Source organism: Diaphorina citri, unplaced genomic scaffold (genome assembly GCF_000475195.1).
Source record: "Diaphorina citri unplaced genomic scaffold, Diaci psyllid genome assembly version 1.1 scaffold46, whole genome shotgun sequence".
NCBI lineage: Eukaryota > Metazoa > Arthropoda > Insecta > Hemiptera > Psyllidae > Diaphorina > Diaphorina citri.
In genome coordinates this window covers 336443-348004 of record NW_007377483.1, presented here as the reverse complement: position 1 = coordinate 348004, position 11562 = coordinate 336443, and the positions used below count along the sequence as shown (strand labels likewise).

At 37.5% G+C, this 11562-nt stretch overlaps 1 protein-coding gene across 1 annotated transcript in view; it reads right to left on the bottom strand.

Moving 5' to 3' along the window:
* Positions 1-6521, bottom strand: part of LOC103515001 (RYamide receptor-like) — a 67321-nt gene extending 60800 nt beyond the window's left edge. The window contains exon 1 of the mRNA XM_008479923.2: positions 6160-6521. The gene's annotated coding sequence lies outside the window, so the exon portion shown is untranslated. The remainder of the gene's footprint in view (positions 1-6159) is intronic.
* Positions 6522-11562: the final 5041 nt, after the last annotated feature.

The window sequence follows — 11562 nt, the reverse complement described above, 5'->3', positions numbered from 1 at the left end:
AATAATAAAGAAATTGAGGATTGAAGGGTCAAAAGTTTACCTTTGCCAAAACTCCCTAATATCCAGGTATAATAACCTAAAAATTAATAGGTATAAAATCTCAAAAGTTCGGAAGTAGGGTGAGTGGGGGGTAATATTTTACGCCTAATTTACTATACCTGCTACCTAGCTGGGTCAATAACTCAATATACGAAAATTTCCCGGCAAAAATATTTTTCCCCGTTAATTTATTGACGAGAAAAAGGAGGGAGGGAAAATTTACTGAAGGTAAAAAAAAAGAGGGAAGGGATTTTTTTCAAAGGCGAAACGTATGGAGGGAAGTATGGGAATTTATGATATATTCAGATTCTTCAGATTTTAAACAAATTTTTCTGGTCATAAATATACGAAAATTTCCCGGCAAAAATATTTTTCCCCGTTAATTTATTGACGAGAAAAAGGAGGGAGGGAAAATTTACTGAAGGTAAAAATAAGAGGGAAGGGATTTTTTTCAAATGCGAAACGTATGGAGGGAAATATGGGAATTTATGATATATTCAGATTCTTCAGATTTTTTAAAAAAAAAATTCTGGTCATAAGTTTGTAAATGAATAAGATAGGTAGGGTAAGTGGGTACACTCGTACAATACATATTATATTACGAGCAGCTCCTCAAATTCCATCGAATTTGAGGTAGGAGAAAAAATACAGTAGGGTTAGATTGTGTGTGACATAAATTTGTAAATGAATAAGATAGGTAGGGTAAGTGGGTACACTCGTACAATACATATTATATTACGAGCAGCTCCTCAAATTCCACCGAATTTGAGATAGGAGAAAAAATACAGTAGGGTTAGATTGTGTGTGAAAAAAAAGCAACATTATGTATTTATTGCGTTAGGTAACATGCGATAAGAAACTTTCGCAGATTAACAACTTTCTGGGTGTAAGACCCACGGTTAGGTAGCATGCAAAAAGAACTTTCACAACCGACCAACTTTTGGGGTTTATGCGGTTCAGAAACAAGAAAGAATTTCGAAGTTACTTTAGTAAGTTTCTTGTTATGTGTAGACTTTTGTATTGTATTAGATATTATAGGTTTAGGTAACAGACGAAAAGAACTTTTTGAAAATGAGCAAATTCCAAAATGAAAATTCCCCCTCAATTCATATTATGTAGTTGACTCCAGTGAAATCACAATCGGCGGATTTTGTAGATATTTATGTAACAATCAAAAAAATCAATCAAATCTCAAATTCTTTGTGGTAAAGCAGAGCTTTTTCACAGCTTTTGTGGATATTACAACATTACTAAGTGCCTCCCTTGCAATCAAGATATTTCAATAATCTTTTTACACTGGTATAATGTCGCCACTGGTCGCTACTCGATTAAAGTAGCTACTCAATTGTCCTCCCGAGGCTGAGTGCACCCCGAACTCCAAGCCGAAGAAAAACTTTTTTTTTTTTTTTTTTTTTTTTTTAAAGATGAGTGTTTCCCCCCCGTTTTTTTTTCGTAGCGATGAAACAACTGCTACATTGGACGCTTGTGGTCTGTTCGTAGCATGCCCATCCCGTAGTATGCCTCTCATCAGATGGGCGAGAAGAGACACAATACTTCCCATTTAGGTGCTGGGTCAACACGAGAACACCAGAAAGTAACCCGTTGAAATATTTGCAATCGAAAATCGAGTGCAAATTTTTGTCGATGATGGGATTCGAACCCGGGACCTTCTGCATGGCAAGCAAGCGCGTTACCACTGGACCAACCGTGCCCTCGGATTTTTACTTCAACTTTTTCGGGGGAATTTGATACCAAAGAAAGTATAACCGGAGTTTCGGAGTAATTTAATCCTGCTCGAATTTTGTTTGTGGTATTGACGAGGAAAGGAGGGTACCTAGGTATTTTTTGTAATAAATTTATGGTAGGTATTGACGAGGAAAGGAGTTTGTGGTATAGACGAGGAAAGGAGGGTACCTAGGTATTTTTTGTAATAAATTTATGGTAGGTATTGACGAGGAAAGGAGTTTGTGGTATTGACGAGGAAAGGAGGGTACCTAGGTATTTTTCGTAATAACTTTATGGCGAAGTCGTTAAAATTTACAAACTGTCAAAAGTATAAAATTTCTGACCCAATTTTCTCAACGTTACCTAATGTTTTCATGGTGGCTGTTACCTCATTTTGACTTTTTTCTTTTTTTTTTACTTTCCTTATCCTGCGGGAGTTTCTCGTCTTTTTACTTTCCTTATCCTATAGGAAGGAAAGTAATGTAATCGGGTCAAATTTTCGATGGTCAAATTTTAGTGCCAAAACACGTTTTGAGATCCCTAGAGCCTAAATCCAAAGTTTCAGCCATTGGTCCGTGTGTGTGTCTGTCTGTCTGTAAACAAAATATCTCGAGAACGGTAAGAGCCAGAGACTTGAAATTTGGTATGTATCTTTAAAATGTGACAAGGATGCGACACGAAACTTTTGGTTACGATAGGTGCTGCGGTTGGTGGTATCTTGGCCGCCTTTTGGCTGTTTCAGCTTTACCGACTAAACGGTTAGAGATATTGTAAAAGTTATGCTATAAGAACAAGAACACCCAAAATAAGCATCATTCAATAGGATAAGGAAAATCGTGTGATGTTCACACCAGATTTTTTTTTTACTATGCTTTAATTTACCTACAAACATTACTTTTTTTTAGGTACATAGGTACTTATACTTAGGTACCTATTTAACGTCCTTGTATAACTGCTAAGGTGTTTAGTGATGGGGAGTTTACTCCTCCTCCTCATATTAACCTCACTCAGCCCTGGAAAAGCCAACAGCACGTGATTGCCAAAATGGAGAGAGGGAGGGAGAGACGGAGCGTGAGAGAGGGAGAGAGAGAGACGGAGAGGGAGAGAGAGAGAGAGAGACGGAGAGTGAGTGAGAGAGGGAGAGAGAGACGGAGCGTGAGAGAGGGAGAGAGTGAGAGGGAGAGAGAGTGAGAGGGAGAGAGAGGGAGAGAAAGAGAGGGAGGGAGAGAGAGAGAGAGGAAGTAATTTAGTTGTGAAAGCAAGGGAGAGTAAGAGAGACTTTGATGTTTGAAAGGGAAAGATAGAGAAGGAGAGAAAGTATTAGCTTAGGAGATCGTTTTTATTGTAAAACAACTTTAAAAAATAAATAAATGGTTATATTCAATCAATCAATCAATCAATCTCTCTCTCTCTCTCTCTCTCTCTCTCTCTCTTTTCTTTTCTGTCTCTATTTTCTTTCCTCTCTCTCTCTCTCTCTACGTATTCAAATGTCTCCTTTGTTTCTTTACTCCGTGGTTCTTAAGACGGTTTCAATATTAGGTGACAGTTCTCAAGACAGCCAAAAGGTATTGGTTTGTATGCTACGAGTAACTAGGTTTAGATTTGATATTGCACATTGTGGTCTCCAAATGTACACATTGTGATGGAGACGTCAATTTTCTTCTTAGTGGAGATGTTATTTCCTTTGCTGTGCAAAACATCTTTGAACTTTTCTTATGGAGATAGTAGGTACCTATAAAGGGACTTTTCAGTCTCATTCTAGCAGGATAAACAAGGTATATTCTATTCTATTCTATTCAAGTTACCTCTATGTAGATATTTCAGGTTCTGAAAATATGGTAGAGTAAAATGGTTGTTTTTGCTGCTGCTTCATCTTCCTCTCTTCCTCTTAAATCCTTCCTTCTTCTTTTTCTTCTTCTTCCTTCTTCTTCTTCCATCTTCTTCTTCCATCTTCTTCTTTTTCTTCTTCTTCTTCCTTCTTCTTTTTCTTCCTTCTTCTTCTTCTTCTTCTTCCTTCTTCTTCTTAGTCTTCTTTTTCCTTATTCTAGGAATTATTTTACTCTTTTCTCGACTTTTTCGTTTATAGAAGCCCTTGTATGGTTATGAGAGTAAAGGAGAAAGAGAAGAAGATTATAAGGAGAGAAAAGTAAGCATCTGTCTGCTTCGCCATTTTCTTTTCTACGAGAATAATAATAATAATAAACCAACAAGGTCATTTTTTGAGGTTTCAGGCTATTTTTTTTAATGATTGTATTATTGCGTTAACTTTCCAGGAACTAGCTGCTTTTGGATGTTGCTGTTTTAAGTTTTAACGAGAGAAAAATTCTGACAAAATTCTTTCTCAGTTTCATTTTTCACTTAGTAAGACTTTGGGAAATCTCCTTTTTACCTGAGGTCTTAGGTCTTGGGTACAACTTTCGCAATATTGAAAATTATTTTTGTTTATTTTCAATTCATATTTGATGTGAATAAAGACCTACCATTTTGTACTTTATGATTTAAATAAATAAAGTGGTGCAATATTAAACTGTTGAGATAATGGGACTACATGTCCTAATTCGACAGTCTAAATAAAGCACTAATAATAATGATTAAATAGGTAATTACTACTGCAAAATAATTTCGCCGTCATTTCTCTCTCTCTCTCTCTCCCTCTTTCTCCCTTTCTCTCTCTTAAATAATTAAAAATTGAAATCAGATAAAAATAAATAAATTATTCTTATCAAGACAATTTCGATTAAGATGTTTCAAATTGGTGAGCTTTCGATGTCACTCAGGACATCATCTTCAGACCAAGATAGAGTCAGAAGTTTATTCATTACAATTCACAATTATTTCTCTTTCTGCATAAAGCCCCGTAAGTACCTACTAATGTACTTTTAGGTTTTAGGGTATTCTTTTAACTTGCTACCTGCTTTGTAGAGATTGTATAATATCCTTTCACATACATGCATATTGTCAGGTAGGTATTCAGTAGAACCTCGTAGTTCCTTTTTCTCTCAAGGCAAAACTTCATGTAACATAATTCATTAATTACCTAACATAATGTAACATAATTAATACGTAGTATTAAGTAAGTATACCAACTCGTTTTTTTTTTTTTTTTTTTTTTTCTTTTGAAAATGTAGGTATCTACCTATAAGGAAAAAGAGCAAGAGGGGGGAAATATAGTAGGTACCTGTTACTTTCCCAAGTAAGGGGGGGTGGGGAAAAACAATCCAACATAATTTGAGTTGGTATCTCATACTTACATAGGATACCTCCTTAACTCACCTCCCTGGAGTGGCCCTCCCTCACCTTTCTGGAGTAATAACAATAATAATAATAGTGCTTATTTATACTGCTCGCATAGGACTGAAAAGTCCCTTTACTCCAGCAGTAGGCTACTACTATTATTGTGGTCAAATTCTCAAATTATATGAGGATAAAATTCCATACCTCGGCTGGGATTGAACCCACGCCCTCCTGTTTAACAAGCGAGCGTCTTGACCACTACACCACCGAGGTAGGTTGAACATACTCATATTAGGTACCTATGTTTCTCTTCCTCTTTATTTTTCTCAATCTCTCTCTCTCTCTTCCTCTTTATTTTTCTCAATCTCTCTCTCTCTCTTCCTCAATCTCTCTCTCTTCCTCTTTATTTTTCTCAATCTCAATCTCTCTCTCTCTTCCTCTTTATTTTTCTCAATCTCTCTCTCTCTCTCTTTCACCCTCTCCCTTTCTATCTTCCTGTATCTCTTTCTCTGTACCTTTTTCACCTCAATTTGGTTCTTTTCTCTTTTAATTTTCCATCTCTCTCTTTCTATCTCCTTCTCTCTCTCTCTCTCTCTTCTTGGAATGTAACAGAATGATGTTCTTGGAAAAATATCTTTCACCCCAGAACATAATCTTTCCTCTTTATTTTCCTCATTTATCTCTCTCGTACACACACTACCTCCCCCTCTCTCCCTCTCTCTCTCTCTCTCCCTCTCCCTCTCTCTCTACCTATGTTTCTTTCTTTCTTCAAATTTCTTGGAATATAACTTGGGTTTCTTCTGAATCTCTTAAGGGAAATTTTAGGTAAGGTACTAGTACTGGGTATACCTTAAATAATGATATTTCATAATTTCAGTCATAATAATAGAGAGAGAGAGAGATTGATTGATAGATAGATTGATTGATTGATTATTTGATTGATTGATAAATTTTGCTTTATTTTAAGAATTTTACAATTTTACAAGTAGCTACTCAATTGTCCTCACGAGGCTGAGTGCACCCCGAACTCCAAGCACAAAGCCGAAAAAAACGTCCTGCGTGCAAGCCTAGATCGTTCTAACTCTTTACATACCTACTTTTTCCTTAGTGTTCTACACTCACTTCTTTGGAAGGGAAAAAAAAACTGCTACAAAGACTTACCTTTGTTGTTTTCGCTGGTACAAAATTTGACGTCTAATGACTACATGTCCAAACTATGATTATGTACAAACATTAATCATTATGTATGTTTAACAGTATACATTATGTAATGTTTATTATGTTTAACTGACAGGTCCGTAGTAAATTGCTACAACTTTCAAATTTAAATGGTTAATGTAGACACGCACACAAAACAACACAGTGTTCACATGTCAATCACTTCTGTTTTCACGCCGCGAAAATTCAGCTTTGAATTAGCTAGGTGCTGTAATTAGTTAAAAATTTAGTAGTAATTGGCTTTCGTAATGAATTAAAAAATGGATTTTAACACCAATTGGGTACCTAGTTCGTTGTATCCTGGTTCGATTACTTCGTTTTTGGAATAAGTAATGATAATAATAGACTCTTGAGTGGAAGGTAACCATTAGGCGAGGTTAACTCCGGAAGCGTTCTCTACCACCTAACCCTTGTTTCTCTCTCTCTTTATCTCTATGCCCCCTACCATCCTCTATCTCTTTTCATTTTGTCGTTCTGTTTACAATACCTGTTTTCATTAGGCAACATTGTTCATCTCTCTCCCACCCTCTCTTTTCTACCTCTCTCTTCTTTCTCTTTCCCACTTCTTTTATCTCCCTATTCCCCTTTCCCTTCTTCTCTTATCTACCTGTTTTTTTCTTTACCTTCTTCCCCTCCTTCCATTCCTTATTCTTCTTTCTTATTCCCCTCCTTCCATTCCTTATTCTTCTTTCTTATTTCCCTCCTTCCATTCCTTATTCTTCTTTCTTATTTCCCTCCTTCCATTCCTTATTCTTCTTTACCTTCTTCCCCTCCTTCTCCCCTTCACATCCCTATTCGTATTTGTAATCCCCCCAAAGTTATCAGGGCCTCTTACACTAGATAAAATTGGATTTCAGAATAATAATCCAAAACACCATTTTTACTTTCCTTAAAAAAAAAAAAAAAATACTTTCCTTTTATAGAAAGGAAAGTAATGTAATCGGGTCAAAATTTCGATGGTCAGTTTTTAGTGCCAAAACACGTTTTGAGGTCCCTAGAGCCTAAATCCAAAGTTTCAGCCATTGGTCCGTGGGTGTGTCTGTGTGTCTGTGTGTCTGTCTGTGTGTCTGTCTGTCTGTAAACAAAATATCTCGAGAACGGTAAGAGCTAGAGACTTGAAATTTGGTATGTAGCTGTCAAATGTGACAAGGATGCGACACAAAGCTTTTGGTTCAGATCGGTGCATTGGTTGGCGGCATTTTACCACTTTTTGGCGGTTTTCGGTCTAGTTTAACAATATCTCGGGAACGGTATGAGCTAAACTTTGCTTGTTTATTTGTTTGATAGTGTTTTAAAGTCACTGTATGCTGAGGTTTGTAGTGGCGGGGGGTTTACCCTCTATTTGGCAACAAGCTACCGGCCTCCTCACAACCTCACAAAGAACCTGTGAATAGGAGAATATTTTTTTAATGAACGCCTCATATCTTTATTATGTATGCAATGTGCATTGTTCTTTAAAATCTGGTGGAGAATTGTGAAGACTGGAGAGGCAAAATTTCTTAGTGGAGATACCTATCAAGTTTCTATTGGGGCTACAAATCTTCTTCTTCTTCTTCAATATCTCCTTCTTTTTCCCAGTTTTCCTCTCCTCCTCCCCCTCCTTCTTCATTACCTTCTCTTCCTCTCCTTCTTGTGCTTCTTTGGCTGGTTCTTCTTTCTTTTCTCTATTTCGTAGGTGTGTACTAAATGGTTCTGTTTACAGTTAGGTAAGTACATATATCACATAATTATTATTACGATATTACTTTGTAAAATGTTCTGGGAAACTGCCATCTCCCTTAGCTTTTCTCTTGTTTTCTCCACTTCTTAGAACTTCGTTACCATTGCAAACTTTATACAAACGTAATTATAGTTGTATACATTTATACGAACATAAATCCAGCACGTGTATAAATCTTCTCCACGAGGATTTAATTATGCATGTTTTTCTCTTTTTTTTTCTCCTCCTCCTTCTTCTTCGTTTTCTTTTTCTTATTCTCCTCCTCCTAATCCTTCTTCTTCGTCGTCGTCTTTTTCCTCTTCTTCTTCTTCTTCCTCTTCTCCTCCTTCTCCTTCCTTTTCTTCTCCTCCTTTTCTTCTAAATATTTTTCCTCTTCGCCTCCTCCTTCTTCTTCGTCTTCTTCCTCTTCTTATTCTCCTCCGTCTTTTTTTCGAGCATCTCTTCTTTTTTAATCACAGCAAGTCGTCGTTTTTAGCGAGAAAAACAAGTGTATTATTATTACTTATTTTTCTTCTGAGAAGATCTGAGATTTTTTTTCCAAGAAGTTCGGAAAAAGTTAAATCGTTTTTCTTCGTTTCATTTTAGTTGATGAGTACAACTTTTTGTTCCACTGAAGGGCAAAGATTTAGTGGATGACAAATTTATAATTTAGAAGTAGGTTATATAAGATGATGAAGAAGGAGAAGGAGGAGGAGGAGGAGCAGACGAAGAAGAAGAAGGAGGAGGAGGAGGAGCAGACGAAGAAGAAGAAGGAGGAGGTGAAGAAGAAGAAGAAAAGGAAGACATTCTACGCAATATGGCCATTTTTTTTCCGAGAAATTCTGATGGCATTTTCAATTTTCTCGTACAAGGTCATTTTTGATAGGGGAGGGGGAAGAAGGTGGGAATGAAGAGAAGGAGAGGGGGGAAGGGTCATTGCTTGTAAAAGGGATAAACAGTTAGCATTAGAGGTGGGAGGGAGGAACAGAGAGGGGAAGGAGAGAGAGATGGGGATAGAGAGAGAGCCTCTCTCTCTATCCCCCCTCAAGACAGCCAAAAGGTATTGGTTTGTATGCTAAAAGTAACTAGGTTTAGATTCGATATTGCACTCGAAATGTACACATCCTTTTCTTCTCATTTCTCTTTTTCTCCTCTTTTTATACTTCTTTTCTTTCTTCTTATCCTTCCCTTCTCCTGCTTTCCCCCTTTTCTTCTTCTCCTTCTTCTTCTTTTCCTGCACCTCCTCCTACTCCTCCTTCTTCATCTACTGAACTAAACCTCTTCCCTCAATTTCTTGTAGTTCTCTTCTTTTCTCTTTTTTAGGAATTTTTCAGCCTTCAGGCCTAGTTGACTACCAGGAAACGGTGAATCTGTTTTAACTTTTTCCCCAACAGGAATTCAGCTCTAGTAGTGAATACTTCATATCCACAACTGGTATTCAGCTCATCTAGCAGAACAATCCAACCCAACGATAGTCTAGGTCAGAGTTTCTCAAAGTTGTCGCCACCGCGGCATACTTTTCAAAAGAGCTTAATTTTTCCGCGGCAGGACACGCCTCCCAAAAACACACACACAAAAAAAAAATGTAGGTACCTACCTACCTATACGAAGAACATGAACTTTTTCCCCGATTTGTTTGGCCTGTGGTCTTTCTTTATAAATCAGTTTTGTATTGGTCAAAATCTGGCGGCACACACTTTGAGAAACACTGGTCTAGATCTACATACGAGTTTTTATTTCTCCCTTTGATCAATTCCCCCCCCCCCCTTTTTTTTACTAGGTCTACATACGAGTTTTTATTTCTCCCTTGACCCCCCCCCCCCCTTTTTTTTAACCCTATAAATAATATCTCATTTTTATTCCCTCAAGCGTGATGGATTTTTCCCTTTATTTCCCTCTCCCTACTCTCCTCTCCATCTCTTCCCCTTCTCTCACTATCAAGGAAGTTCAAATGTCATGTTGCCATGGCGCCATACTATTTCGCCATATTTTAGCAAAATTTGGAAAAATGCCATAAAAAGCCTAAAAAGGCTTATTTTGCCATGAAAAATGCCATAAAAAGCCTAACAATGCTTACTTTTTTGCTTATTTTGCCATATTTTAAGCATTTTTGGGTAAAATATAAAACTTTAAGAACAAAGAAAAAAATTGAAAAAAAAAAAAGAAGAAGAACCGTACTTAAATAGTGGTTATGCATTTGGGAAAACATTTAGCATGAAAGGTGAAAAGTCCTCAAAAATCCAAATCTGAAGTCAAAACAGCGAAAAATTATTTTAAAAGTTTCAAAATTCAATTTTTATTTGACGTTTCAAGGAAGAATTTGAAATAGGTAGGTAGTTGCCTCTGATTCTTGAAAAAAATGCATATTTTGCCATATTTTGACAAATAAATGCCATATTTTCCCAAAATAAGTGCCATATTGCCATGTTTTTTAGTGCCATATTTTGAAATTCCCTGCTCATTATCTTACTCTTCCCACCTCTCTTTTCCCTTATTCTCTATATCTACGCCTCTCCTGATCCTTTCTTTCATTCTCTCCCTCTCTCTCCCCTTCTCTCAATCTCCTCTTCTCCTTCTCTCTCCCTCCCTCCCCGTCCCTCCCTCTCCTCTTCTCTCTCTCTCTCTCTCTTTCCCCTCTCTCTCCTGATTGGAAAAGGCTGACGAAAAATGCCGACCCCGTTTGAACGGGAACATGGCAAAGCAAAAGAAGAAGAAGAAGATTTAATGTGGCAGGATTCTCCAAAAGGAGCTCTTCCACCCAACCACAGTTAGTACAGAGTAAACACCCAACCACAGTTAGTACAGAGTAAACCGAGTTTGAAAGTGAGTTACAGGTTCTACCACGCCGAAAGATGGAAACTAATCTTCAGAGTTAAGGCGGTCTCTTCCTGATCCCTTATGTGCCGCGTCCATTTTAATTTAGGACTAGGTATTGCACTGCATCTAAGAAGAGAGAGTTGAGCTTCAGAAAATTGTCTTCAGAAGAGAGAGTTGAGCTTCAGAAAATTGTCTTCAGAAGAGAGAGTTGAGCTTCAGAAAATTGTCTTCAGAAGAGAGAGTTGAGCTTCAGAAAACTGTCTTCAGAAGAGAGAGTTGAGCTTCAGAAAATTGTCTTCAGAAGAGAGAGTTGAGCTTCAGAAAATTGTCTTCAGAAGAGAGAGTTGAGCTTCAGAAAATTGTCTTCAGAAGAGAGAGTTCAGCTCCAGAAAATTGTCTTCAGAAGAGAGAGTTGAGCTTCAGAAAATTGTCTTCAGAAGAGAGAGTTGAGCTTCAGAAAATTGTCTCCGTTTTTGGAAGGAAAACACAACTTCTTTAGAACTGTTAAGGTTTTCAGGGACGTGGGTTTCACCCTCTATTCGGCAACAAGCTACTCCATCTCCTCACATAGACTTCGCCAAGTCCGAGTGGAGCCGAGAAAAGCCGTCAGTACACGATTGCCCAGATGGTCACCCATCCGGCATCCGGATACCGGACTAAGCGCACAAGGTGGAAAAGTGGCTCTCATATAGCGTAGGGTGGGGCAAAGGTTCGCAGTGGGGTGAAGGTACGCAAGCACTTTTTGAGAAAATGGTAATATCTACCTACAAAAAATCTGGTGTGAACATCACACGACTTTCTATTACATTTGCAGAATACGTATTTGAAAA